This window comes from Bufo bufo, chromosome 4 (assembly GCF_905171765.1).
Source record: "Bufo bufo chromosome 4, aBufBuf1.1, whole genome shotgun sequence".
NCBI lineage: Eukaryota > Metazoa > Chordata > Amphibia > Anura > Bufonidae > Bufo > Bufo bufo.
This window is the reverse complement of record NC_053392.1, coordinates 388,952,543-388,979,199: the sequence shown is the minus strand read 5'-3', so window position 1 is coordinate 388,979,199 and position 26,657 is coordinate 388,952,543.

The window sequence follows — 26,657 nt, the reverse complement described above, 5'->3', positions numbered from 1 at the left end:
TTAAAAAAAAAAGACGAATATTGTAGAAAATGAATATATTTGTTTTTTAGAATATTTGTAATATTCAAAAACAAGAATATATAGCCATATAGCGAATATTCGTAAAAAAACATATATATAGCAATTTAGCTAATATAGTGCTATAATCTTTGTCTAATAGTTGTAATTTTTTTCTCATCTGAAGTTCAGATTGGAAAAAAATTACAACTATAAAAAAAAATTTTATAGCACTATATTAGCTAAATTGTTTTACATTAATTTTTTTTTTAATATTCGCTATATTGCTATATATTCTTGTTTTAGAATATTACGAATATTCGAAAAACAAATATATAGCACTATATCAAATAAATTTGCTTTTTAAAATATTCGTCTTTTTTTCCATCTGAAGTCATGATTCCTCCCTGCTCAAGTAACATTTTTTTGGTAAAAAATGCTGCAGCTAGTCAAATACTACATTCATTTTTGAATAAAAAAAAAAAAAAAAGATACCAAGGGTTTCTTGGTTTTTGCATTTTTTTGTTGCAGTTTTGACATTTATGGCATTTTTTCAAAGCCCGCCATGCTCTGGATAGCATTATCCAATAGCAGTTCTATGCTTTTTATTTTCAGATTGCAAATGCATTTTCTTAGTACAAATGGAGGATTGCAAATTCATTTTCTTAGTACAAATGGAGGAGTATCTAATGTGAAAATATACAATTTAAAAATCATAGGAAAAATCTATTGATCTTCCAATTTATTTGTCTGGCAATTTTTCTCTGTGTCTATGGTCATCTTAAGGGTCATCATGCTGTCATCTGCAAATTTTAATTCAGCAGCACAAATGCAATTAGCATGGTAACTTTTATCTATGATCTTAATTTTCCTCTCTATATTTATGCTTTAGTGACATTAGCCAATGCATTTTAAATTGTAAAATAGAAAACTAATTAAAGTTTGCATTTTCCATAGTTGTCTGTTAAGTAACCTCATTCGAAAAGATCAACAATGAACAATCTTAATTTTTATATAATTATGTATATCAGGACTTGAACTATATTGGTGAGCTATTTAACTGTGATCATGCTAAATCAACAACATTATTACTTTGTTCATTTACTCTAAAGGCACAATTTAATATGAAAAATATAATTATTATTAACTAATGTAGAAATTACTAAATATGAAGATTTTTTTTCTGATTTCTGATTTAGGTTTAAAAGCAGATTTTTTTTTTTACCTAGGACTCTAATCCCTCATAACACAATAGCTGCCATACCTTCTACTGTTAAAAAAGGAATAGCTAACTGATTTCAGGCTACTTAGAGATTCCTAGCAAAGGTATCAACAAATTGTGTTGTAATGTAATATTGGGCTAGAATAATACTGTAGAAAGTAGAAATAACAGTGCGTCATCCACAGATCCCCTCATAACAGGGCCATCCACAGATCACCCATAACAGTTCGTCATCCACAGATCTCCCATAACAGTGCCATCCACAGATCCCCCATAACAGTGCCATCCACAGATCCCCCATAACAGTGCCATCCACAGATCCCCATAACAGTGTCATCCACAGATCGCCCATAACAGTGTCATCCACAGATCGCCCATAATAGTGTCATCCACAGACCACCATTAGTTCAAAACCCACCAAAAGCACACCTTCTGGTTAAAAATATTATTTTTCTTATTTTTCTCCTCAAAAACCTATGTGCTTCTTATGGGCAGGTTCATCTTATAGGGCGAAAAATACGGTATATGATTTTTCACATTTACACTTTCATCATGAAGCATGGAATATATTTATTACTATTTATTTCACAATATTTGTTACATATTTTTCAGTTTGGCATAACTATGCCCACTACCGTTTATTTTCTTTTATGTGACTTACTAAGTACTGGGTTTTGAATATTGGATCTTGCTTACCCAGGGCTACTGTGAATCAAATCAATGTGGAGTTTCTGTCTCTCCAGCATTGTTATTACATTGTCTGCTAATAATCAATGTATAATTCAGAGGATACAGCCTCTGTTGACTAGAAACACAATCATGTTTCTCCTCATCAGAGATGTTATTTGTTAGTGAGCCGTGCTGATGAATTTGTCAACAATGCTATTCTGATATATTTTGCAACAGACACGTGCTTCAATTCAAGCATTGCTATAGCAGAGGGGTAGTTATTAGGCCCTTTCACATGAGCGTGATAGATTGGCTCCGGATGCGTTCAGTGAAACTCGCACCATTTTGCAAGCAAGTTCAGTCAGTTTTATCTGCGATTGCGTTCAGTTGTTCAGTTTTTTCCGCGCGGGTGCAATGCGTTTTGATGTGTTTTTTTTACGCGCGTGATAAAAAACGGTTTACAAACAACATCTCTTAGCAACCATCAGTGAAAAACGCATTGCATTCGCACTTGCTTGCGGATGCAAAGCGTTTTTCACTGAAGCCCCATTCGCTTCTATGGGGCCAGGGCTGAGTGAAAAAACGCAGAATATAGAATATGCTGCATTTTTCCCGCAACGCAGAACTGATGCGTGAAAAAAAATGCTCATGTACACAGACCCATTAAAATGAATGGGTCAAGATTCAGTGCGGGTGCTATGCGTTCAAGTCACGCATTGCACCCGCGCAGAAAACTTTCTCATGTGAAAGGGGCCTTAGTCACTACTAGAAAGAAAACAAGCATTGTCAGCATCATCAAGAACCAATTCAGTATAATAAATATGATGTCAGAATATTTAAAGCTGACTCAAACAATTTTGTATCCTTGACCATAAAGCTGGGTTCACACCTGAGCGTATTCGATAAGCGCTTTTTACAGGCATTTTTATCGGGCGTTTTTGAGGTGTATTTTGGGGCGTTTTTGTATTTTGGAAACGCACGTAGTACGCGCATTTGTGTGATTAACCACAGAGGCATCCAATGAAAAACTGCCACAATACGCGCGACAATATGCCCCAAAGAAGCTCCTGTACTTCTTGGGGCATAGAGCGTTTTACAGCGCGTTCGTACGCGCTGTAAAACGCTCAGGTGGGAACCATGCCCATAGGGAAACATTGGTTTTTGCCTGTTGAGTGTTTTACAGCGCGTAGGAACGCGCTGTAAAACGCTCAGGTGTGAATCTAGCCTAAGACAACGCTGGACGCAATGATCAGACCCTTATGTAACTTCAGTTCATCCCAAGGAGAATTTCTAATCCAGGATACTATGGCAATTCTACAGTCATGGCCAAAAGTTTTGAGAATTACATAAATATTGGAAATTGGAAAAGTTGCTGCTTAAGTTTTTATAATAGCAATTTGCAAATCCTCCAGAATGTTAAGAAGAGTGATCAGATGAATTGCATAGTCCTTCTTTGCCATGAAAATTAACTTAATCCCAAAAAAACCTTTCCACTGCATTTCATTGCTGTCATTAAAGGACCTGCTGAGATCATTTCAGTAATCGTCTTGTTAACTCAGGTGAGAATGTTGACGAGCACAAGGCTGGAGATCATTATGTCAGGCTGATTGGGTTAAAATGGCAGACTTGACATGTTAAAAGGAGGGTGATGCTTGAAATCATTGTTCTTCCATTGTTAACCATGGTGACCTGCAAAGAAATGCGTGCAGCCATCATTGCGTTGCATAAAAATGGCTTCACAGGCAAGGATATTGTGGCTACTAAGATTGCACCTCAATCAACAATTTATAGGATCATCAAGAACTTCAAGGAAAGAAGTTCAATTCTTGTTAGGAAGGCTTCAGGGCATCCAAGAAAGTCCAGCAAGCGCCAGGATCGTCTCCTAAAGAGGATTTAGCTGCAGGATCGGAGTGCCACCAGTGCAGAGCTTGCTCAGGAATGGCAGCAGGCAGGTGTGAGCGCATCTGCACGCACAGTGAGGCGAAGACTTTTGGAAGATGGCCTGCTGTCAAGAAGGGCAGCAAAGAAGCCACTTCTCTCCAAACAGACAGATTGATCTTCTGCAGAAAGTATGGGGAATGGACTGCTGAGGACTGGGGCAAAGTCATATTCTCCGATGAAGCCTCTTTCCGATTGTTTGGGGCATCTGGAAAAAGGCTTGTCCGGAGAAGAAAAGGTGAGCGCTACCATCAGTCCTGTGTCATGCCAACAGTAAAGCATCCTGAGACCATTCATGTGTGGGGTTGCTTCTCATCCAAGGGAGTGGGCTCACTCACAATTTTGCCCAAAAACACAGCCATGAATAAAGAATGGTACCAAAGCACCCTCCAACAGCAACTTCTTCCAACAATCCAACAACAGTTTGGTGAAGAACAATGCATTTTCCAGCACGATGGAGCACCGTGCCATAAGGCAAAAGTGATAGCTAAGTGGCTCGGGGACCAAAACGTTGACATTTTGGGTCAATGGCCTGGAAACTCCCCAGATCTTAATCCCATTGAGAACTTGTGGTCAATCCTCAAGAGGCGGGTGGACAAACAAAAACCCACTAATTCTGACAAACTCCAAGAAGTGATTATGAAAGACTGGGTTCCTATCAGTCAGGAATTGGCCCAGAAGTTGATTGAGAGCATGCCCAGTCGAATTGCAGAGGTCCTGAAAAAGAAGGGCCAACACTGCAAATACTGACTCTTTGCATAAATGTCATGTAATTGTCGATAAAAGCCTTTGAAACGTATGAAGTGCATGTAATTATATTTCACTACATCACAGAAACAACTGAAACAAAGATCTAAAAGCAGTTTAGCAGCAAACTTTGTGAAAACTAATATTTGTGTCATTCTCAAAACTGTGCAGTGGAGCAGTGACTTCGTTGTAACGAATCACATGTTTTCCTAAAATGCCTGCTGCATGTGTGAGGACATGGAGAAAGGAACTCTGGGAAAGCGGGATCACCCATAATGCCATGCATGCAGCCAATCAGCAGCCAGCCAACCCTGTGATGTCACAGCCCTATAAATAGCACAGCCATCTTAGATTCATTTACCAGTGTGCTTAGTTTAGGAACAGTGATAGAAAAAACTTCATTGTGTTAAAAAAAAAGATTTACAAGTGCAGGGAAAGATTATTGAAGGTGTAGGGAAAGGATAGGGAGGTAGCAATCAACAGCATTTCTGTTGAACAGAGTTCATTCAGGGAGGTGACAGCCTGGGTAATAGGACCAATCCTATTACACCTTGCAGCACTGACTGGGGATCCAAATTGCCATTAGGCCCCTTTCACACGGGCGAGTATTCCGCGCGGATGCGATGCATGAGTTGAATGCATTGCACCCGCACTGAATACCGACCCATTCATTTCTATGGGGCTGTGCACATGAGCGGTGATTTTCACACATCACTCGTGCGTTGCGTGAAAATCGCAGCATGCTCTATATTCTGCGTTTTTCACGCAACGCAGGCCCCATAGAAGTGAATGGGGTTGCGTGAAAATCGCAAGCATCCGCAAGCAAGTGCGGATGCGGTGCGATTTTCACGCACGGTTGCTAGGAGACGATCGGGATGGAGACCCGATCATTATTATTTTCCCTTATAACATGGTTATAAGGGGAAATAATAGCATTCTGAATACAGAATGCATAGTAAAATAGCACTGGAGGGGTTAAAAAAATAAATAAATTATTTAACTCACCTTAATCCACTTGCTCGCGCAGCCGGCATCTCCTTCTGTCTTCATCTTAGCTATGTGGAGGAACAGGACCTGTGGTGACGTCACTCCGGTCATCACATGGTCCATCACATGATCCATCACATGATCCATCACCATGGTAAAAGATCATGTGATGGATCATGTGATGACTGAAGTGACGTCACCACAGGTCCTGTTCCTCCACACAGCTAAGATGAAGACAGAAGGAGATGCCGGCTGCGCGAGCAAGTGGATTAAGGTGAGTTCAATTTTTATTTTAAAAAAATTAACCCCTCCAGCGCTATTTTACTAAGCATTCTGTATTCAGAATGCTATTATTTTCCCTTATAACCATGTTATAAGGGAAAATGATAATCTACAGAACACCGATCCCAAGCCCGAACTTCTGTGAAGAAGTTTGGGTTTGGGTACAAAACATGCGTGATTTTTCTCACGCGAGTGAAAAACGCATTACAATGTCGCGTGTGTTCCCGCAACGCATCCGCACCTTTTCCCACAACGCCCGTCTGAAAGAGGCCTTATACAGCTCTGTAATTCCAGCAAACCGTTCTTATTAGTGTGCAAGTTCTGTTTGATACAGGGGTTATTACAAGGAAATATTTCAAAGTTTTATTTGCCCTTGTGCGGTGCCATTGTATGTTCTAAAACATTTTTTGGCTTGTATTAGTGGGAAAAAAGAGCTTATTAGCCATTGTGTGGTAAAGTGCGAAAATTGCAGCCCTTTTTGTTGTGTACAGTATTAGTGGCAAAAGTTAAATATATTAGCCTTTCAGCAGTGCAGTTATCTGTTCTAAAGCCCTTTTTCCGTCTATTAGTGGAAAAAGAAAAATATATATTTGCAGCTCAGCAGTGCAGTTATCTGTTTTAAAGCCCTTTTTTGTATGTATTAGTGGAAAAAGGAAAAATATTGTTGCTGCTCAGCGGTGTAGTGCGATATTTTACAGCCCAGTTTGCAGTGTATTAGTGGCGAAATAAAAATATATTCGCCGTTCATCGTTGCACTTATCTGTTGAAAAGCCTTTTGTGTAAAAATAGAAAAAATTTGGGCCTAATTGTCATTTTGTGGTGCAGTGATATATTCTAAAGCCCAGTTTGCCGTGTATTACTGGCGAAATAAAAATATATTCGCTGTCCTGCTTTGCACATATTTGTTGAAAAGCCTGTTGTGTTCTGTAAAAGTGAAAAAAAAACTAGGACCTAATTGCCCTTGTGCGGTGCAGTGCTATACTCTAAAGCCCAGTTTGCCGTGTATTAGTGGAGAAAAAATATATATTCACCGTCCAGCGTTGCACTTATATGTTGAAAAGCATCTTGCGTAGTGTAACAATATAAAAAAATTAGGGCCTAATTGCCATTCAGCGGTGCAGTAAGATATTTTACAGCCCAGTTTGCCGTGTATTACTGGCGAAATACAAATATATTTGCCGTTCATCATTGCACTTATCTGTTGAAATGCCTTTTGTGTAAAAATAGAAAAAAATTAGGTCCTAATTGCCGTTCAGTGGTGCAGTGAGATATTTTATAGCCCAGTTTGCCGTGTATTACTAGCGAAATACAAATATATTTGCCGTTCATCATTGCACTTATCTGTTGAAACGCCTTTTGTGTAAAAATAGAAAAAAAATTGTGCCTAATTGCAATTCAGCAGTGCAGTGAGATATTTTACAGCCTAGTTTGCCATGTATTACTGGAAAAATACAAATATATTCGCCGCCTTGCGTTGCACTTATCTGTTGAAAAGCCTTTTGTGTACAAAGAGAAAAGAAATAGGGCCTAATTGCCGTTCAGCGGTGCAGTGAGAAATTTTACAGCTTAGTTTGCCGTGTATTACTGGCAAAATAAAAATTTATCCACCGCCCTGCGTTGCACTTATATGTTGAAAAGCCCTTTGTGTAAAAATAGAAATAAATTAGGGCCTAATTGCCATTCAGCGGTGCAGTGAGATATTTGACAGCCCAGTTTGCCGTGTATTACTGGCGAAATACAAATATATTTGCCGTTCATCATTGCACTTATCTGTTAAAAGCCCATTTGTGTAAAAATAGAAAAGAATTAGGGCCTAATTGCCTATCTGCGGTGCAGTGAGATATTTTACAGACCAGTTTCCCGTGTATTACCATCAAAATACAAAAATATTCGCCATTCATCGTTCAAAAAAAAAAAAGAATTAGGGCCTAATTGCCGTTTAGCGTTGCAGTGAGATATTTTACAGTGTGTTAGTGGCTAAAAAAACTATATTTGCGGTTTAGCGTTGCACTTATCTTTTGAAAAACCTGTTGTGTTCTGTAACAGTTTAAAAAAATTTGCGCCTATTTGCGGTTTAGCTGTGCAGTGAGATATTCTAAAGCCCTGTTTGCTGTGTATTAGTGGCAAAATACAAAATATTTGATCTAACATTTGGTTATTTGAACTAACAGTTTGTCAGGCAGAGAAGTGCTGGGCCCTGCACAGGGGAGTGGCAGAGGCCTAAATGTTTCTGCCGCAGGCAGAGGTCGCAGCAGAGAAAGGGGCGATGGCAGCAGGGGTCACTTCCAGAGGCCTGAGCACCCAATGTCAGCTAGCTGTCATGTCGTGACCAGCAACCCAGCAGTTCTTGAATGGTTGACACAATTTTCAACTTCGTCGCAAGTGACATCAGACATCCCCAGCCAAGACTCAGTGGGTTGGTCAGACACAACCCTTAGTTGGCATGGCTCGGGAGCAGGGCCTGTGCCCTCACCTGTCCTCAACCTGCCTCTGTCCATTTCTGTTTCCTCACTGCAAGAAGTATTATATGCTGTAGGCTCTGCTCCACTTTTCAGCGAGGAAGAGCTACTATAGGACAGTCAGCAGGTACTCCTCAGTCAAGATGTGGAGTAGACATCCACCGCTTCCTCCGCTAGGCTGGCAAATAATGATGAGGATAGTGGCGTGGGAGCTGTTGTTGAGTGGTCAGGCTCCTGACCCAGATACGGTTGAGGAGGACATTAGTGACATGCAGACACTACTTGATGATGATGATGTAGCTGATCACACTTGGGAGCTGGTTGATAAAGGGGCTTCATCATCATCATCAGGAGAAGAGGGTGGCAGCTTGTCCATGAGCAAGTGGCGAAGCCAGCAAGTCGCTAGTGTGGCCGGGAGTCAGCAGGGTAGCAGCAGTGGAAGGTCGGGAGCCAAACGTGCCCAGGGTAGACCACCCACTTTGTGGGAGCCTACCTGCCCAGGAAGTAGCAGTGCAGGGGCTCAATGAGACAGCGGTGGTAGCAGTAAGTTAGTGTGTAGTGTTGGGGGTAAAATCACCTACTCAGTGGTGTGGCAGTTTTTTTTAAGCCGCCGGAGGAGGTGAACATGGCCATATGTAGTATCTGTGGGCAGAGAGTGAAGCCAATGTTGTCAATACAACCCTGTGTCAACATATGCAGCTTCGCCATAAAGTTGCCTGGGAGAACCGTGGCTCCGATGTGGTGATCCAGCCTGCCGCAGCAACCGCTATATTACTCACTGGCAGGCGCCTGGTTTCTGGCAGTCAAGGCTCCACTGTCTCAGCTGAAGGGAGCTGTCTGTCCTACCCATCATCTGACGGTCCTGATGTTCCTGCTCCTCCTCCTCCTACTCCTCGTCAGTCATTCCGTCAGCAATCGGTCACCAAACCGATTGCCAAAAGACAACAGTATGCATGCACTCATCCAATGGCGCAGGAGCTGAATGTGCTCCTGTCCAAGTTGCTGGTGCTGCAGTCCCTCCATTTCCAAGTGGTGGACTCTGCACCTTTCAGAGAACTGATGGATTGTGCTGAGCCGAGGTGGAGAGTCCCAAGCCGTCATTTCTTTACGAAAAAGCCAGTACCAGCCCTGCACACACATGTAGAACAGAAGGTGGACCAATCCTTGAGCCAGTCGATGTCTGCCAAAGTGCACGGCAGAGCCGACGTGTGGAGCTGTAACTACGGTCAGTGACAATACATATCCTTTACGGCCCACTGGGTGAATGTGGTTTCTGCAGAGCCACACCAGCAACTTGGCCAGGTGACACTGCTTCCGCCTCCACGTTGCCACGCCGTTGGTCCAGTGACAATGTCCGCCTCTGCCTCCTGATCCTCCACTGTGTCTTTAGCCTCCATTGCAGGGACAATGCACAGTGCCCCTTCAGCATATCACATGTACAGGGCACGGCAGTGTCACGCTGCTCTGCACCTTGTTTGCCTGGGCAAACAAAGTCACACAGGGGAGGAACTGTTCTATGTCCTTCAGCAAGAAATTGAATCCTGGCTTTCTCTGCGACAACTCAAAATCGGAACCATGGTGACCGACAATGGGAAGAACATTGTGTCGGTGCTGCGTCAGGGAGGGCTGAGCCATGCTCCCTGAATGGCACATATGTTCAATCTGGTTGTCAAGCGGTTCCTGAAGACTTCCACCCACCTGCAAGACATCTTAAAAATGGCCAGGTAACTTTTCACGCATTTTAGCCACTCGTACACCGCAAAGCACACCCTCCTTAAGCTGAAGCGGCAGAACGGCATCCACCAGCATAGGCTGATATGCAATGTTTCCACCCGTTGGAATTCCACCCTTCATTTCTTGGACCGACTGTACGAACAGAGAAAGGCCATCAACGATTTACTGATGATCCAAGCGGACAGGAGTACTCCCCTGTGTAACTTCGATGTCAGCCAGTGGCAGCCCATGCGTGACACCTGCTGGTTGCTCAGGCCCTCTGAGGAGGCCATGTTATTTGTCAGTCACCAGGACTACGGGATAAACAATGTCATTCCACTGCTTCATGTCCTGGAACAGATGCTGATAAATATGGCTGGTCAGAGGACTGGAGACATGGCTCCTAGATCTCACAGCCACATGAGCCCTGTGTGGGGTGAACTGGAGAAGGAGGACATTGGAGCACAAGCAATGTGCAGCAAAATGGGTGGTTTTGCTACATAGGTGACAGGAGAGGAGGAGCAGGAGCAGCCAGAGGAGCTACAAGGCCCTGAGGTAGATGAGGCATAGGACCCAGAAACACTGTGGCAGTATGCAGTGGAGATGGAGGCAGTCCCTCTGAGTCACTTGGGAAAATGGGCCACTCCATGCTCACTTGCTTGGATAGTGACAGCCAAATTTTCACCATTTGGCAGAGAGAGGACTTCTGGCTCTCCACCTTGTTGGACCCTCTCTACCAGTCCAAAATGGGGGTCTTTTTTACACCTGTAAAAAGGGAGGACAAACTGAACTACTATAGAGACATCCTATGTAGTGCTGATCGAGCATGCTTGGCTGAACACTAGTTCAGCTCGAGCATAGCGATGCTCGGCACATCGCAGTGTTCGGCCGAATACCACATGTGCTCGAACACGATGCTCACGTCTCCTTCCCATACGTTTTTTTGACTGCTATGCAGCCAATAAACATGCAGGTAAGTACTTCCACTCACTGTAATGTCGTAGCCATGTTGGTTACTGGCATTACAGTGATTGGCTGGCCGGAACGAGTCATCGGGTGCTATAGAGCATCCGATTACATGTGGAATGGTCAGTCTTACTCAGAGATAGCTGTGCTGTAGAAGGGAGAGATAGTGAAGAGAATTGAATTTTTTTTTTTTTAGGCAGGGTTGGTGTTAGAGACCCAAAAGTCCTATCTGGCAGCAATATATAATTTTAGCGCAACCTGCGCTAAATAGCTTGCAATTGTTTGGCCGCTGCAGAAAGCGACATTATCTGCGCTACATCTCCTGAGTAACGTGTGCGCAGCCTAAAAATATCTGTGACATCCAGTGTACTTTTTCCGTAGATGGTGTCCGCTGAGGACAGTTACATTACCTGCGCTACATCTTCTGTATAGCGTTTGCACATCCTAAAAATATCTGTGACAACCAGTGTACTTTTTCCGTAGACGCTGCGGACAGTAGCATTACCTGCGCCAGATCTCCTGTATAACGTGTGCGCATACTAAAAATATTTGTGACATCCAGTGAACTTTTTCCGTAGATGCTGCGGACAGCGACATTATCTGCGCTACATCTCCTGTTTAATGTGTGCGCATACTAAAAATATCTGTGACATCCAGTGTACTTTTTACGTAGACTTGTGTCTGCTGTGGACAGTTAAATTACCTGTGCTACATCTCCTGTATAACGTGTGCACATCCCAAATAGCTGTGACATTCCTTGTAATTTTTTATTAGCCGCTGGTGACAGCAGCAACATTACCTGCGCTACATCTCCTGTATAACGTTTGTGCATCCGAAATAGCTGTGACATTCCCTATAATTTTTTATTAGCCGCTGGTGACAGCAGCTACATTACCTGCACTACATCTCCTGTATAACGTTTGTGCATCCAAAATAGTAGTGACATTCAGTTTAATTTATTTGCGCATACACTTACAAAACCTGCGCTAGTGTACATGTGGCAAACATATATATCATTTAATATGCATAAGGCGAGCAGTAAGGGACGGGGAAGTCGTCGTGCTGCTGATGGTGCACGCAGAGGCCATGGCCCTGGGCGCGATGAAACTGTGCCTGCTGCCAGAGCACAAGAAATCAATACGAGAAAAAGGAAAGAACAGTAGGTGGAGCACCTATGGTCAAGAGTCGGTAAGGGAGTGGCACCAAGAACAAAAAAAGAGAGGAAAATGATGAACACCTCTATGAAACTGTAGTGAATGCCCCTAAATACCTTGGGGGAATACTAGAATCGTGCATCATAAATCCAGAGGGTGAGGTGGGTTGGAGCAGTATATAGGTATGTAAAAATGATAACCTGAAGTTATGACCTTAAAATCAGTCTAGAACGATTTTCAGAGTTGTACTCAATAAAAAAAAGAAGTGCAAACAATCTTGTTTAGTACTCACGTCACCAGGGAGGGTGGTGCAAGATAAGCACATGACATTTGACACCAGACCCTCCCCCGCCGAGATCGCCTGTAAGTAGGTGGTTCTTTCGTCACCCTGTGAATGGATGACACAACGGACTTCCAAGGTACGAAGTAACTTCTTTATTCAAATAGCTCGATGCGTTTTGGGGGGAAAAAACAACCCCTTCCTCAGTAGCATCAAAGGGTGTATACACAAATGCAATATTTATAGACGCAAAACATAAGCACATGATAAGGAGGTTCACTTCCTGTCCAAAGACCCGAGTCGGGAGTTGGATTGGGATATTAGATCTATGAGGGTTAATTTTAGACCAGATAAGTTTTTATCTATTAGAGAACCGGGGACCACATTTTGAGCCCTTCTATAATATCGTCCTTGCTGACTTAAAAGCACTAGCTGGTCCAGGACAAGGGGAAAGAAAACCACCACCCAACTTAACCTGTGCACAGATGAGGGCCATTAAATCTCTAAAATCCGACAATGGCCATAGTCATTAAGAATGCAGATAAGGGTGGGGGAATCATCATCTTAGACTCTCATGCCTACAACGACGAAGTCCTAAGGATCCTGTCAGACGAAAACTACTACATAAAACTCCCAAGGGATCCAACTGATGTTTTTAAGAAAACTTTTGTTTCTCTATTCGACAAAGGGCTTACTGATCAAATACTAACCAAGAGGGAAACCCAACATCTCAAAATTACATTTACATCTATACCGTACTTTTACTTTCTACCCAAAATTCACAAAACTCTGATCAATCCCTCTGGCTGCCCAATCATTTCAGGGGTCGACTCTCTAACCTCAAACCTGTCTGCTTATGTAGACCAGACGCTGCAGAGATATGTAAAACACATACCCTCTTACTTAACGGATTCAAGTGATCTGATCACATTACTCCGAGATATCAGTTGGGAACCAGGAATGCTTTGGGTTACACTCGATGTGTCGGCCCTCTAGAGTAACATCCAACATCACCTGGGCATTAGGGCGATAGAGGGTTTCCTCAATGAAGATATGTTTTTACCCCCAGCCAGAAAACATTTATCCTGGACTCTATTCAGTATATACTTACACATAATTATTTTCAAAACAAAGGGGAGTTTTATCTTCAGAAGTGTGGAACAGCAATGGGCACTAAGTTTGCTCCGTCGTACGCTAATCTTTTTATGGGGGCATTTGAAAGTAGGAAGGGTCTACTAGATAATGAAAACATCATCTTTTATAAAAGATTTATTAACATACCCTGAAGAACATACTAGCACCCTCATGCCCTAAGCTAGAGGTTTGCAGCCTGGGCTCCTCCAATGGTAACCTCAGAACATCACCAATAGGTTCTTATCGATGTGGCTTTAGACGGTGTATGTGTTGCCTTAGTATTTCAGATAACACCAACACAGTGATCATATCCAATATTGGTGAAACCATTACACTTAAACATCACATGAACTGCAATTCCATGAATGTGGTCAATATGTTGGAGTGCCCTTGTGGCCTGCAATATATAGGTCGCACCACCCAAACAATAAGGGAAAGGCTTAATCAACATCGCTCCAACATCCAGCGAGAGTACTTTAAACATGGGATATCCAAGCACTTCTCAGAAAAACATAGATTTAATATCCCAATCCTACAACCAACTCTGCAAGAAAGAGATGTACTGGATCTACAGGTTCAATACCCTGGTTCCATTCGGTCTAAATGAAACCCTGGAAAATAGTTACTAACAATAACGATAATAAAGTATGTACCAGAAAATCGATTAACAATCCTTATCTTTACTGGATATAGATTTATGCATTTATTCTCTCTACCCCCCCCCCCTTATTTTCCCTAGATTTTATCCCTATTCTGCTTTTATTCACATTTTCATTTATATGTCCATCTCTAGTTCCATTATTATCCTTATCACTAGGTAAATCCAGGGGAACAAATATGGGGGATAACCCAAGGGAACATCAATTAATAATCCACCAATTGAATTCCATATATAATTTATTATTATTATTATTATTTTAATTTAATCCACCTATTTATGTATTTATGGAACAATTCACTTATTTATATATTTATTTCAATGAATTTGATCAAATATTCTTCTATAGAGAAATTAATTTTATTATATATCTTTTATAAGGTTACTTTATTTCTCCCCCCCCCCCCCCCCCTTCCTCTTCTTTATGGTCACTAGAGATGTCCCGAACTATTCGCCGGCGAACAGTTCCCGGCGAACATCGCTTGTTCGCCGCGGCGGGCGAACATATGCGATGTTCGGTCCGCCCCCTATACATCATCATTGAGCAAATTTTGACCCTGTACCTCACAGTCAGCAGACACATTCCAGCCAATTAGCATACCCTCCCACCTCCTATCAAAAAGCAAGGACATCATCCATCTTAGATTCATTCTGAAGCTGCAGTGTTAGCGAGAGCAGGGAGAGTGCAGCTGTTGCTGATTTAATAGGGAAATCGTTAGCTAGGCCAGTGTTCTGTGTCCACTCCAGTCCTCAAAGACTCATCTGATCTGCTGTAAGGACAGCGTCCTGACAGCACCCCAAAAAAGCCCTTTTTAGGGCTAGTACATCAGTCAGCTTTTTTATTTTTTTTTCTCTGTAATATACAGTCCTGATCAGAAGTTTAAGACCACTTGAAAAATGGCAAAAAGTAGAGCTTCAACATGCAACAAGAAGAAATGGGAGTGAGACAAAACATTTTTTGAGCATTCAATTTAATGAAAACAACGAATTAACTGAAACAGGCTGTTTTTCAGCTGATCAAAAGTTTAGAACCACTTGCCTTTAAATGGCCAAATCTGTGCAAAGATGTGGATTCATTGTCATTTTCTGTCAGGTAGTCACACGTTGTGATGGCAAAGGCAAAAAAACTCTCCCTTTTTGAACGTGGCCGGGTTGTTGAACTGCATAAGCAGGGTCTCTCACAGCACGCCATCGCTGCTGAGGTGGGACGCAGTAAGACAGTCATTTGGAATTTCTTAAATTCTCAAATGATCCTGAGGGGTATGGAACAAAAAAGTCAAGTGGAAGACCCAAAAAAATTTCATCAGCACTGAGCCGGAGGATCCAATTGGCTGTGAAGACACTGGACGATCCTCGACCCAAATTAAGGCCCTTACTGGTGCTGACTGCAGGCCCATAACCATCAGACTGCATCTGAGACTGAAGGGCTTCAAAAACAAAAAACGTCTTCAAAGACCTCGTCTCCTTGAACGCCACAGAACTGCTCATTTGGACTTTGCAAGAGAGCACCAAACATGGGACATTTAAAGGTGGAAGAAATTTTTATTCTCTGATGAGAAAAAATTTAACCTTGATGGTCCTGATGGTTTCCAACGTTACTGGCATGACAAGCAGCTCCCACCTGAGATGTTTTCTACGCGCCACAGTGGAGGGGGCGCCATAATGGTCTGGGATGCTTTTTCCTTCAGTTGAACAATGGAGCTTCAGGAAGTGCAGGGGCGTCAAACGGCCGCTGGCTATGTCCAGATGTTGCAGAGAGCATTCCTCATGACTGAGGGCCCTCGTCTGTGTGGTAACGACTGGATTTTTCAACAGGACAACGCTACAGTACACAATGCCCGCAGGACAAGGGACTTCTTCCAGGAGAATAACATCACTCTTTTGGCCCATCCTGCGTGTTCCTCTGATCTAAATCCAATTGAGAACCTTTGGGGATGGATGGCAAGGGAACTTTATAAAAAATGGACAACAGTTCCAGACAGTAGATGGCCTTCGTGCGGCCGTCTTCACCACTTGAAGAAATGTTCCCACTTACCTCATGGAAACGCTTGCATCAAGCATGCCGAAACAAATTTTTGAAGTGATAAACAATAATGGCGGAGCTACTCATTACTGAGTTCATGTTTGGAAGTTGGATTTCTGTTTTGGGGGGGTTTAGTTTTTTTTTGGAGGTGTGATCCTAAACTTTTGATCAGCTGAAAAACAGCCTGTTTCAGTTTATTCGTTGTTTTCATTAAATTGAATGCTCAAAAAATGTTTTGTCTCACTCCCATTTCTTTTTGTTGCATGTTGAAGCTCAACTTGGAACCTTGTTAAGATCCAGCCATGCTAAATATGATTTTTTGCCATTTTTCAAGTGGTCTTAAACTTTTGATCAGGACTGTAATTGCAGTTGCCTGCCAGTGTGTGTCAGGCCCACAGAGTGTACTGTGCCCACCACTCATATCTGGTGGCACAGTAGCTTGCAGATAAAACAGTAAAACAATTTTTTCTCTGTAATATAATTGCAGTTTCCTGCCAGTGTGTGTCAGGCCCACAGAGTGTACTGTGCCCACTGCCAGTGCCCACCACTCATATCTGGTGGCACAGTAGCTTGCAGATAAAACAGTAAAAAAAAAAATTCTCTGTAATATAATTGCAGTTGCCTGCCAGTGTGTGGTGGAGAGCGGGAAAGCCGAAGTTACGATGTAGCGCAGACAGGCGAGCAGCGGCAGGATGTGAACGCCGGAAGCGCGCACAGATGGACCGCACTTTATGCAGCAGCTCTGACATGTCGGGGTAGTTGTGAATGAACTTCTGCACCACCAAATTCAGCACATGCGCCAGGCAAGGGATGTGCGTCAAACCGGCTAGTCCCAGAGCTGCGACGAGATTTCGCCCATTATCGCACACAACCAGGCTGGGCTTGAGGCTCACTGGCAGCAACCACTCGTCGGTCTGTTGTTCAATACCCCGCCACAACTCCTGCGCGGTGTGGGGCCTGTCCCCCAAACATATGAGTTTCAGAATGGCCTGCTGACGTTTACCCCGGGCTGTGCTGAAGTTGGTGGTGAAGGTGTGTGGCAGATGGAAGAAGAGGAGGAGGAAGCAGAGTAGGAGGAGGAGGCTACAGGAGGCAAAGAATGTTGCCTTGCGATCCTTGGCGGCGGAAGGACGTGCACCAAACAGCTCTCCGCCTGGGGCCCAGCTGCCACTACATTTACCCAGTGTGCAGTTAGGGAGATATAGCGTCCCTGGCCGTGCTTACTGGTCCACGTATCTGTGGTTAGGTGGACCTTGCCACAGATGGCATTCCGCAGTGCACACTTGATTTTATCGGATACTTGGTTGTGCAGGGAAGGCACGGCTCTCTTGGAGAAGTAGTGGCGGCTGGGAACAACATACTGTTGGCGCACTACAAGACACAAAATGGCCGCCGATCACCCCAGAAAAAAGTGACAGAAAAACGCTCTGGGCAGCCTTAAAACAGTGAGCAATTAAATAGCAGAGGTTGAATGATACACAGCTGTACATCGATCACTTCAGTAATTGTTTTTGAAGACTAAATCACTGCCTAATCTCGCCCTAACAGCAGCAGCTGCATCCTATCCCTACACTGATCAGAGCAGAGTGATGTGTGGCGCTACGTGACTCCAGCTTACATAGAGGCTGGGTCACATGCTGCACTGGCCAATCACAGCCATGCCAATAGTAGGCATGGCTGTGATGGCCTCTTGGGGCAAGTAGTATGACGCTTGTTGATTGGCTGCTTTGCAGCCTTTCAAAAAGCGCCAAGAAAGCGCCGAACACCGAACCCGGACTTTTACGAAAATGACAGTTATACTATACAGTTCGGATTCGCTCATCCCTAGCCATAAGCTTTTAAAAATCTTTTTTAAGGACGCTTCACCTACCTCTAACATTGTTATTGGTTCCGATATGGACCATGACCGCTGGATCTTCTCCAGCCCCTCCCAGAAATCTGTCAACCTGATCCGCGATGTGTCGAACTCGAGCGCCAGGAAGACACCACACACACCATTCGACGATCCCAGTCTTTGTGACAGATTGCCCTATCTGTACCCTTAATAATTGAGCTGCCGAGTTTATTGTTGATCATGGCATCTGAGATGACCATTAAGGGCTGTCAGGGGTTTATCTGTAAAAAAAAAAAAAAAAATTAATACTCACCTTATCCATTTGATTGCAGAATCTGCCAAGGCCATCTTGATAGAAGATCCAGTGCAAAAACTCATCACCGCACATGTGCACAGTCTCGTCATACGTCACTGCACACCAGATTTTGATCTTCAGTCAAGATGGTGCTGCGGACTCTGTGTGCAAATGAATGATGGAAGTATGATTTTTTTTTTACCGCAATTTTAGGGAAAATTAATTTGTTACCATGAAGCATGAGGAAATTTAGTTTAGCGGCGAATAAAATGTTCCCTGAAACTCAGAGCAAAGTCCACTTTGTGAAGTTCGATTTGCTCAACACTAGTTACATTGTCTGCAAGGAAAACTATCTTATGGAGTCAAGGACAGTGAAAAATCAATCAGGGATAGTCACAAATTAATCAGTAGGCTTATTGCCAGGGACTGTGAAGGGAAATCTATGATTCCAAAGAAGAATTTTGTGTGTTGTTTACAATAGACAGAAGTATGGCTATGTCTGCTATCAGAAGTGCAGGTGCACCTCAAAAGTAGCTACCTGCAAGCAAATACTTTCATTTTGTTTTCCCATTTTCACAGAAATATAAACATATTGTGGGGTTCAATATAATACATGATTATTGCAGCAATACCAACAGTGTAGCAGCAATCTAACTGGGTGCGTCATGTTGAAATTGATCGTCAAGCCTCAATTATCTGTTAATATATATTCAGTTTCTACACGGTTGGAATATATATATTTTTTTGAGATTGTGAAATATAATTAAACCAGCATATATATGTGATTAATATAAAACACAAGGTAGAGAAGTAATCCACCTGTGAGCGATAACGAGATATTGAGTGTCAGGCCTCAATTGTCCATTTCCGTGAATTCTATTTCCACACGGTTGGAATTAAAAAAAATGTTTGGACTTGTTCAGTTTATTTAAACCAGCATATAGGTGATAGGGTTGAGCGAACCCGAACTGTAAAGTTCGGGTTCGCACCGAACTTTAGGATTTTTTGACCCCGGACCCGAACATTTCAGTAAAAGTTCGAGTTCAAGTTCGGAGATTTAATGGCACTTTTTGAAAGGCTGCAGGGAAGACAATCAAGAAGCATTTAACTTGTGTGCCCTTAGAAGCCATCAAAAGCCATGCCTACTAATGGCATGGCTGTGATTGGCCAGTGCAGCATGTGACCCAGCCTCCATATAAGCTGGAGACACGTAGCCCCGCACGTCACTCAGCTCTTACTAGTGTAGGGATAGGATGCTGCTGCTGTGAGGGAGAGAATAGGAAAAAATCTGATATCAGAACTTGTTGTTAACTCTGCGATCTACAGCGATTTTTTTTTGTGTGTGGCTGCAATGCAACAATTGTGTACCCTGCCCTGAGCCTAGTGACACAGAAAAATACGTTTTATCCATCTGTTAGTTAGGTGGGCATCGGCGGCCATTTTGTGTGAGTGCAGTGCTCTAGCACTGCATATGTGCCAGGGACAATAATTTAATCCTGTTCTTTTATTTCAGGGGGCAACATATACCTATTTTTTAAGTGGACCTGCACTGCATATGTGCCAGGGGAAGGGAAAATAATATAGGTAATCCATCTGTGAGTTCAGGGACCCAGGGGGTGACATATTCACATTTTTTTCTGTAAAGTAACCCTGTGCTGCATATGTGAGTGTAATCAATTCAGTAAATCCATCTGTAATCCATCAGTAAATCCAGATTTTGGGGGGACAAATTAATTTTTTTTTGCTAAAAAGTACATTTGCGCCCTGCACTGCATTTGTGATAGTGAAATAAAATCAGTAAATCCATCAGTTTCACTGTGGGTGAAAAAATCATATTGTTTTTTCCATAAAGTACCTTTGCGGCCTGTGCTGCAAATCTGATATATACCGTATTTTTTGCTTTATAAGACGCACCTAGGTTTTTGAGGAGGAAATAAGAAAAAAATATTTTGAACCAAAAGGTGTGCTTTTGGTGGGTTTTGAACTAATAGTGGCCTGTGGATGCCGCACTGTTATGAGGGATCTGTGGATGACGCACTGTTATGGGGGGATCTTTGGATGACGCACTGTTATGGGGGATCTTTGGATGACGCACTGTTATGGGAGGATCTGTGGATGACGCACTGTTATGGGGGGATTTGTGGATGACATTGATGGGGGATCTGTGGATTACACTGATGGGGGATCTGTGGATGACACTTATGGGGCTCTGTGGATGACACTTATGTCATCCACAGATCCCCATAAGTGTCATCTACAGATCCCCATCAGATGCATCAGTGTGAAGGGAGGAGGCGGAGACACTCATGGCGCGGCCCGGTGTAGTGATTCTACTCTAATACACCGGGCCCCGCAGCTGTTAAGTACATTCAATCCGATCCATATCTTAATGTATACTGCACTGTTCTGTAATTACTGTAGTACCGTATGTATAGTATTAAGACGGCGCAAACCGGCAGCTCCCTCGGTCATGCGCCGCTTGCCCCGCCTGCCGCAGCTCCCTCCTCCTGCGCCTCCTGCCCCCCTGCCTGCTTATCTCACTTTATGAATGAACAGGCAGGCGGGGCAGGCGGCGCATGAGGAGGGAGCTGCGGCAGGCAGGACAGGCGGCGCATGACCAAGGGAGCTGCCGGTCTGCGCCGTCTTACTGCTATACATATGGTACTACAGTAAGTACAGAACAGGTATACATTCAGATATGGATCGGATTGAATGTACTTAAGAGTTGCGGGGCCCGGTGTATTAGAGTTGAGTCACTGCACCGGGCCCCGCCTCTTCCCTCCATACTGATACTTCGCTGGCCGCACTGTGCAGCATAGTGGCCAGCGAAGTATCCGCTTTATAAGACACACGGCCATTTCCCCTCCACTTTTTTGGCGTCTTATAATGCGAAAAATACGGTAATCAGTAAATCCATCTGTTTCACGGTGGGTGAATAAATCATCTTTTTTTATTGGACATAAAGTACCTTTGCGGCCTGCACTGCAAATCTGACAGTCCAATAAAGCTGTTAAATACTGCTGTTACATTGTCGTTTGAAAAAAAAAAACTTTTTGTGCTAGATAGTACATTTGTGGCCTGCGCTGCTTTTCTGACAGTCCAATAAAACCGTTAAATACTGCTGTTACATTGTCGTTTGCAAAAATCAAACTTTTTGTGCTAGATAGTACATTTGCGGCCTGCGCTGCATTTCTGACAGTCAAATAAAACTAGTCAATACTGCTGTTATATTGTTGGTTGACAAATTCACATTTTTTGTGACCGTGAAGTAATTGTATTCAATTCGCCTGTCACATTTTTTCTCTTTATGACACCGGCACAGCCTTACTGTCAGTGAACTTAATTGTTGACTATTGGCGGTTACATTGTCGCCTGACATAAATCATCTGTTAGCTTGGTGGGTGAACGCAAAGAATGACGAGAGCGTGGCCCTGGTCGTGGTGCTGCTGGTGTTGGTGGAGCTCCTGTTGCAGGGAGAGGACATGATCGATCTGTGCCAGCTACATGCACAAGTGAAACACCTTTCTCAGGTGCAAGTAGGCGACAGAACCTTCAGCATTATTTGGTAGGTCCGAATGCCGCTCTATGAATGGTGAGGCCAGAACAAGTACAGACGATAGTAGATTGGGTGTCTGACAGTGCCTCCAGTTCCTTCACATTGTCTCACACCTAGTCCCCTGCTGAAAGATCAGAGTTGGCACCTGCAGCCCATGGCCATCAGTCTTTCACCTCACCCCCTTGCAAATCAGCCAAGCAGTCTGAGCCCCAAGTCACCCAGCAGTCTCTTCTGCTTTTTGATGACTCTGCTAGCAGGGTTTCCCAGGGCCATCCACATAGCCCTGCCCCAGAAGTGGAAGAGATTGAGTGCACCGATGCCCAACCACTTATGTTTCAGGATGAGTACATGGGAGGACCACCGCAGCACGTCTCGGATGATGACGAAACTTGGATGATGACAACTGCTGTGACTTTCTGCAGTGTGCAGACCGACAAGGAGGGCAGGGGATAAGACTGGGTGGAAGATGATTTGGAGGACGATGAGGTCCTCGACCCCACATGGAATCAAGGTCATGCGAGTGACCTGTGTAGTTCGGAGGAAGAGGCGGTGGTCGCACAGAGCCACCAGTACAGCAGAAGAGGGAGTAGGGTGCAAAAGCAGAGCGGCCGTTCCCTAGACTGTACGCCTGCTACTGCCCACCGCACCAAGGGACCAAGCACACCAAAGCCAGCTCCAAGGAGTTCCCTGGCGTGGCAGTTTTTCAGACAATGTGCTGACGACAAGACACGAGTGGATTGCACGCTGTGCAATCAGAGCCTGAAGCGATTCTAAACCTAAGCACAACCTGCATGACCAGGCATCTAAGTGCAAAGCACGAGCTGTAGTAGAGTAGACACCTCAAAAACAAAGGAAGGTCTCTGGCTCCTCCTGCTTCCTCTTCTACTGCAGTCTCGGGCCTCTTCATCCCACTCTGGAGTAACAGTGGCATCTGCCACCCCGCAAACAGAGGATCTGCCAGCAACGCCATTACCTGGGTCACCAAGCATCTCCACAATGTCCTGTGGAAGCATTCAGCTGTCTATCTTCCAATTACTGGAGCAAAAGAGGAAGTACCCCTCTGAATGCCAGCATTTCTAAATTGTTGTCATTCTGTCTGGTGGAGATGGAGAGTTTTAAAAGCCTTGTGTTGGTGGCTGTCCCACAGTACATCGTGCCCAGCCGCCACTACTTTTCCAGGCGAGCCATCCCTTCCCTGCACAACCAAGTGGGGGACAAAATCAGGTGTGCACTGCGCAACGCAATCTGTGGCAAGGTCCACCTAACTACGGATACGTAGACCAGTAAGAACGGTCAGGGATGTTATATCTCCCTAACAGCACACTGGGTAAATGCAGTGGCAGATGGGCCTGAGGCGGATAGCAGTTTGGCGCATGTCCTTCCACCACCGAGGATTGCAGGGCACTTCTCTTTGCCTCCTGTTGCTTCCTCCTCCTACTCCGCTTCCTCATCATCTACCGCCTCCTCATCCGGTCTGCGTAACACCTTAACCACAGCCAGGGGTAAACAACAGCAGGCAGTTTTAAAACGTGTCTGTTTGGGGGACAAACCCCACACCATGCAGGAGCTGTGGACGGGCATGGAACAACAGACCGATGAGTGGTTGATGCCAGTGAGCCTCAAGACCGGCCTGGTGGTGTGCGATAATGCACGAAATCTCGTAGCAGCTCTGGGCCTAGCCGGTTTGACGCACATCCCTTGCCTGGCGCATGTGCTGAATTTGGTGGTGCAGAAATTCCTTAAAAATGATCCCGATATGTCAGAGCTGCTGCATAAAGTGCAGGCCGTCTGTGAGCGCTTTCGGCGTTCTCACCCTGCTGCTGCTCGCCTGTCAGCGCTGCAGCATAACTTTGGCCTTCCCGCTCACCGCCTCATATGCAATGTGCCCACAAGGTTGGAACTCCACCTTTCACATGCCGGCCAAACTGTGCTAGCAGCAGCAGGCGATAGTGGAGTTTCAGCTGCAGCACGCACGGGTAAGTCACTCTGCGGAACAGCACCACTTTACCACCAATGATTGGGCCTCCATGCGAGACCTGCATGCCTTGCTGCGCTGTTTCGAGTACTCAACCAACATGGCTAGTGCCAGTGCCGATGACGCCGTTACTATCCCACTACTATGCCTCCTTGAAAAAACACTTTGTGCAATGATGGAAGAGATTGTGGCACAGGAGGAGGAGGAAGAGGGATCATTTCCAAGGGTTTCAGGCCAGTCAGTCACAAGTGGCTCCGAGGGTGGGTTCCTGAACCCACAAATGCCAGGTACACAATTGTCCAGCAAGGGCACAGTTCTGGAGGATGACGAGGTGGAGGCTGAGGAGGAGGAGATGGAGGAGGAGGAACCGTGTTCACAGCACGGTGGCACCCAAACCAGATCATGGCCATCACTTGTGCGTGGCTAGGGGGATACAGAGGATACAGACGATACGCCTCCCGCAGAGGACAGCTTGTCGTTGACTCTGGGCAGCCTGGCACACATGAGCGATTACATGCTGCAGTGTGTTCGCAACCACAGCTAATTTGGCCACATTCTAACTTTTGCTGATTACTGGGTGGCCATGCTGCTGGATCCCCGTTACAAGGACAACATACCGTCCTTAATTCCGGCACTTGATTGTAAGATGCACGAGTACAAGCGCACGCTGGTAGACGCGCTGCTAGTGGCATTCCCACCTGACAGTGGGGGCACAGTGGAAGCACAAGGCGAAGGCAGAGGACGAGGACGAGGTCGCCAATGTAGCTGGGGCACCGCCAGCACCTCAGAAGGCAGGGTTAGCATGGCTGAAATGTGGAAAAGCTTTCTCAGCACGCCACAACAACCAGCGCCACCAGCTAAATTGGGCACATGGCCTGAGCTTGCCCTTTACGCCTTGAAGGTGCTGGCCTGCCCTGCAGCCAGTGTATTGTCTGAACTTGTGTTTAGCACGGCAGGGGGTGTTATCACAGACAAGCGCAGCTGCCTGTCCACAGCCAATGTGGACAAGCTCACATTCATTAAAATGAACCAGGCATGGATCCCACAGGACTTGTCCGTGCCTTGTGCAGAATAGACATGTATACCGGCCTTAAACAGCCATTGTTATACTCCAGTGCAATTTCTCATTGTTGTATTTTTGATATTTCCCACTTTAAACAAAAAAAATTTTTACAAGCAAAAACTAATGATGGCTACCTCCTCCTCATCCACCGCCGCTTCCACCTACACCACTATGTCTACCGCCTCCTCAACTTCCTACTCCATATGGACCTCCACCTCAGATCAAGATTATTATTTTAAATTTTTATGTATTTTTTTTATTTTAAGTAATTTCACTAATTTGTCTGATACATTATTGCGTGACATATCCCAAATTTTTGGCTGTGATATACCCCTGCTCTACATTGCGGACACGGAAATATCTTTTACAAATTTGTCTGTTACATTGTTGGGTGACATTCCCAAATTCTTGGCTATGATATACCCCTGCTCTAAATTGTGGACAGGGAAATACATTTCACTAATTTGTCTGTTACATTGTCGGGTGAAATTCACCAATTTTTGGCTGTGATATACCCTGCTCTACCTAGTTGACAGGGAAATACATTTCACTAATTTGTCTGTTACATTGTCGGGTGAAATTACCAACTTTTTGGCTGTGATATACCCCTGCTCTACATAGTGGAAAGGGAAATACATTTCACTAATTTGTCTGTTACATTGTTGGGTAAAATGTAGAGATACAAAAAGAGGATTACGGTACAATTTGAACTTCCTGGTTTTGGAAACAGACCAGGAGTCACAAAATATGTACCTAGAGTAGAGGCTATCAGAGGCGCCAGGGGGCGGAGGTGAGTTCTATATAGACCAATATATATATAAATATATATATATATATGTATATATGGAGTTATGCTCGTCTGCAATTAAGGAACAAGGTAGGCTGCTCAAGTGTTTCAGTGGGTCAAGGATTGCCCTTGTCCACTTAAGAAGAGATATGGGCGGTGTGGAGAGGAGAGAGGAAAAGGAACCTTTCACACCCGTGGAGGAAAAAGTTTGAAACACGTACCAGGCGCCAAATCCCTCGGTTATTAGTCGTGAAAAAGATATTGGTTGATTCTTATTTGTGTATAAAATATAAAAAAATATAAAAAAGAGAGACCTTCACCTAGGTCTATTGAAGAGCTCGGGTTTTCGGAAACAAATACCTCAGCTCGATAGTGATGATATTAAGGATCATAAATTAATGATAATAAAAATAAAAACAAATGCACTCACTTCACAGGGGGGGCAGTCACCAGGATAAACTCAAGACACCTGAGACTATTTTCCCCCCCGGCCAGGATCGCATGAAGAGATGTAAATAATTGAACGCCGCCTACACACGTGGCTTCTGGTCAATCATTTTAATAAATATAAGGCTCAACGCGTTTCGAGGGTCTGAGGCCCTCTTCTTCAGGAGTGCTTTAGCAGATTCAGAGACCAGTCTGGACATTGTTGGGTGACATTCCCAAATTTTTGTGATATACCCCTGCTCTACCTAGTGGACAGGGAAATACATTTCACTAAGTTGTCTGTTACATTGTCGGGTGAAATTCACAAATTTTTGGCTGTGATATACCCCTGCTCTACCTAGTGGACAGGAAAATACATTTCACAAATTCGTCTGTTACATTGTTGGGTAACATATCCAACATTTTTGGTTGTGATATACCCCTGCTCTACATAGTGGAAAGGGAAATACATTTCACTAATTTGTCTATTAC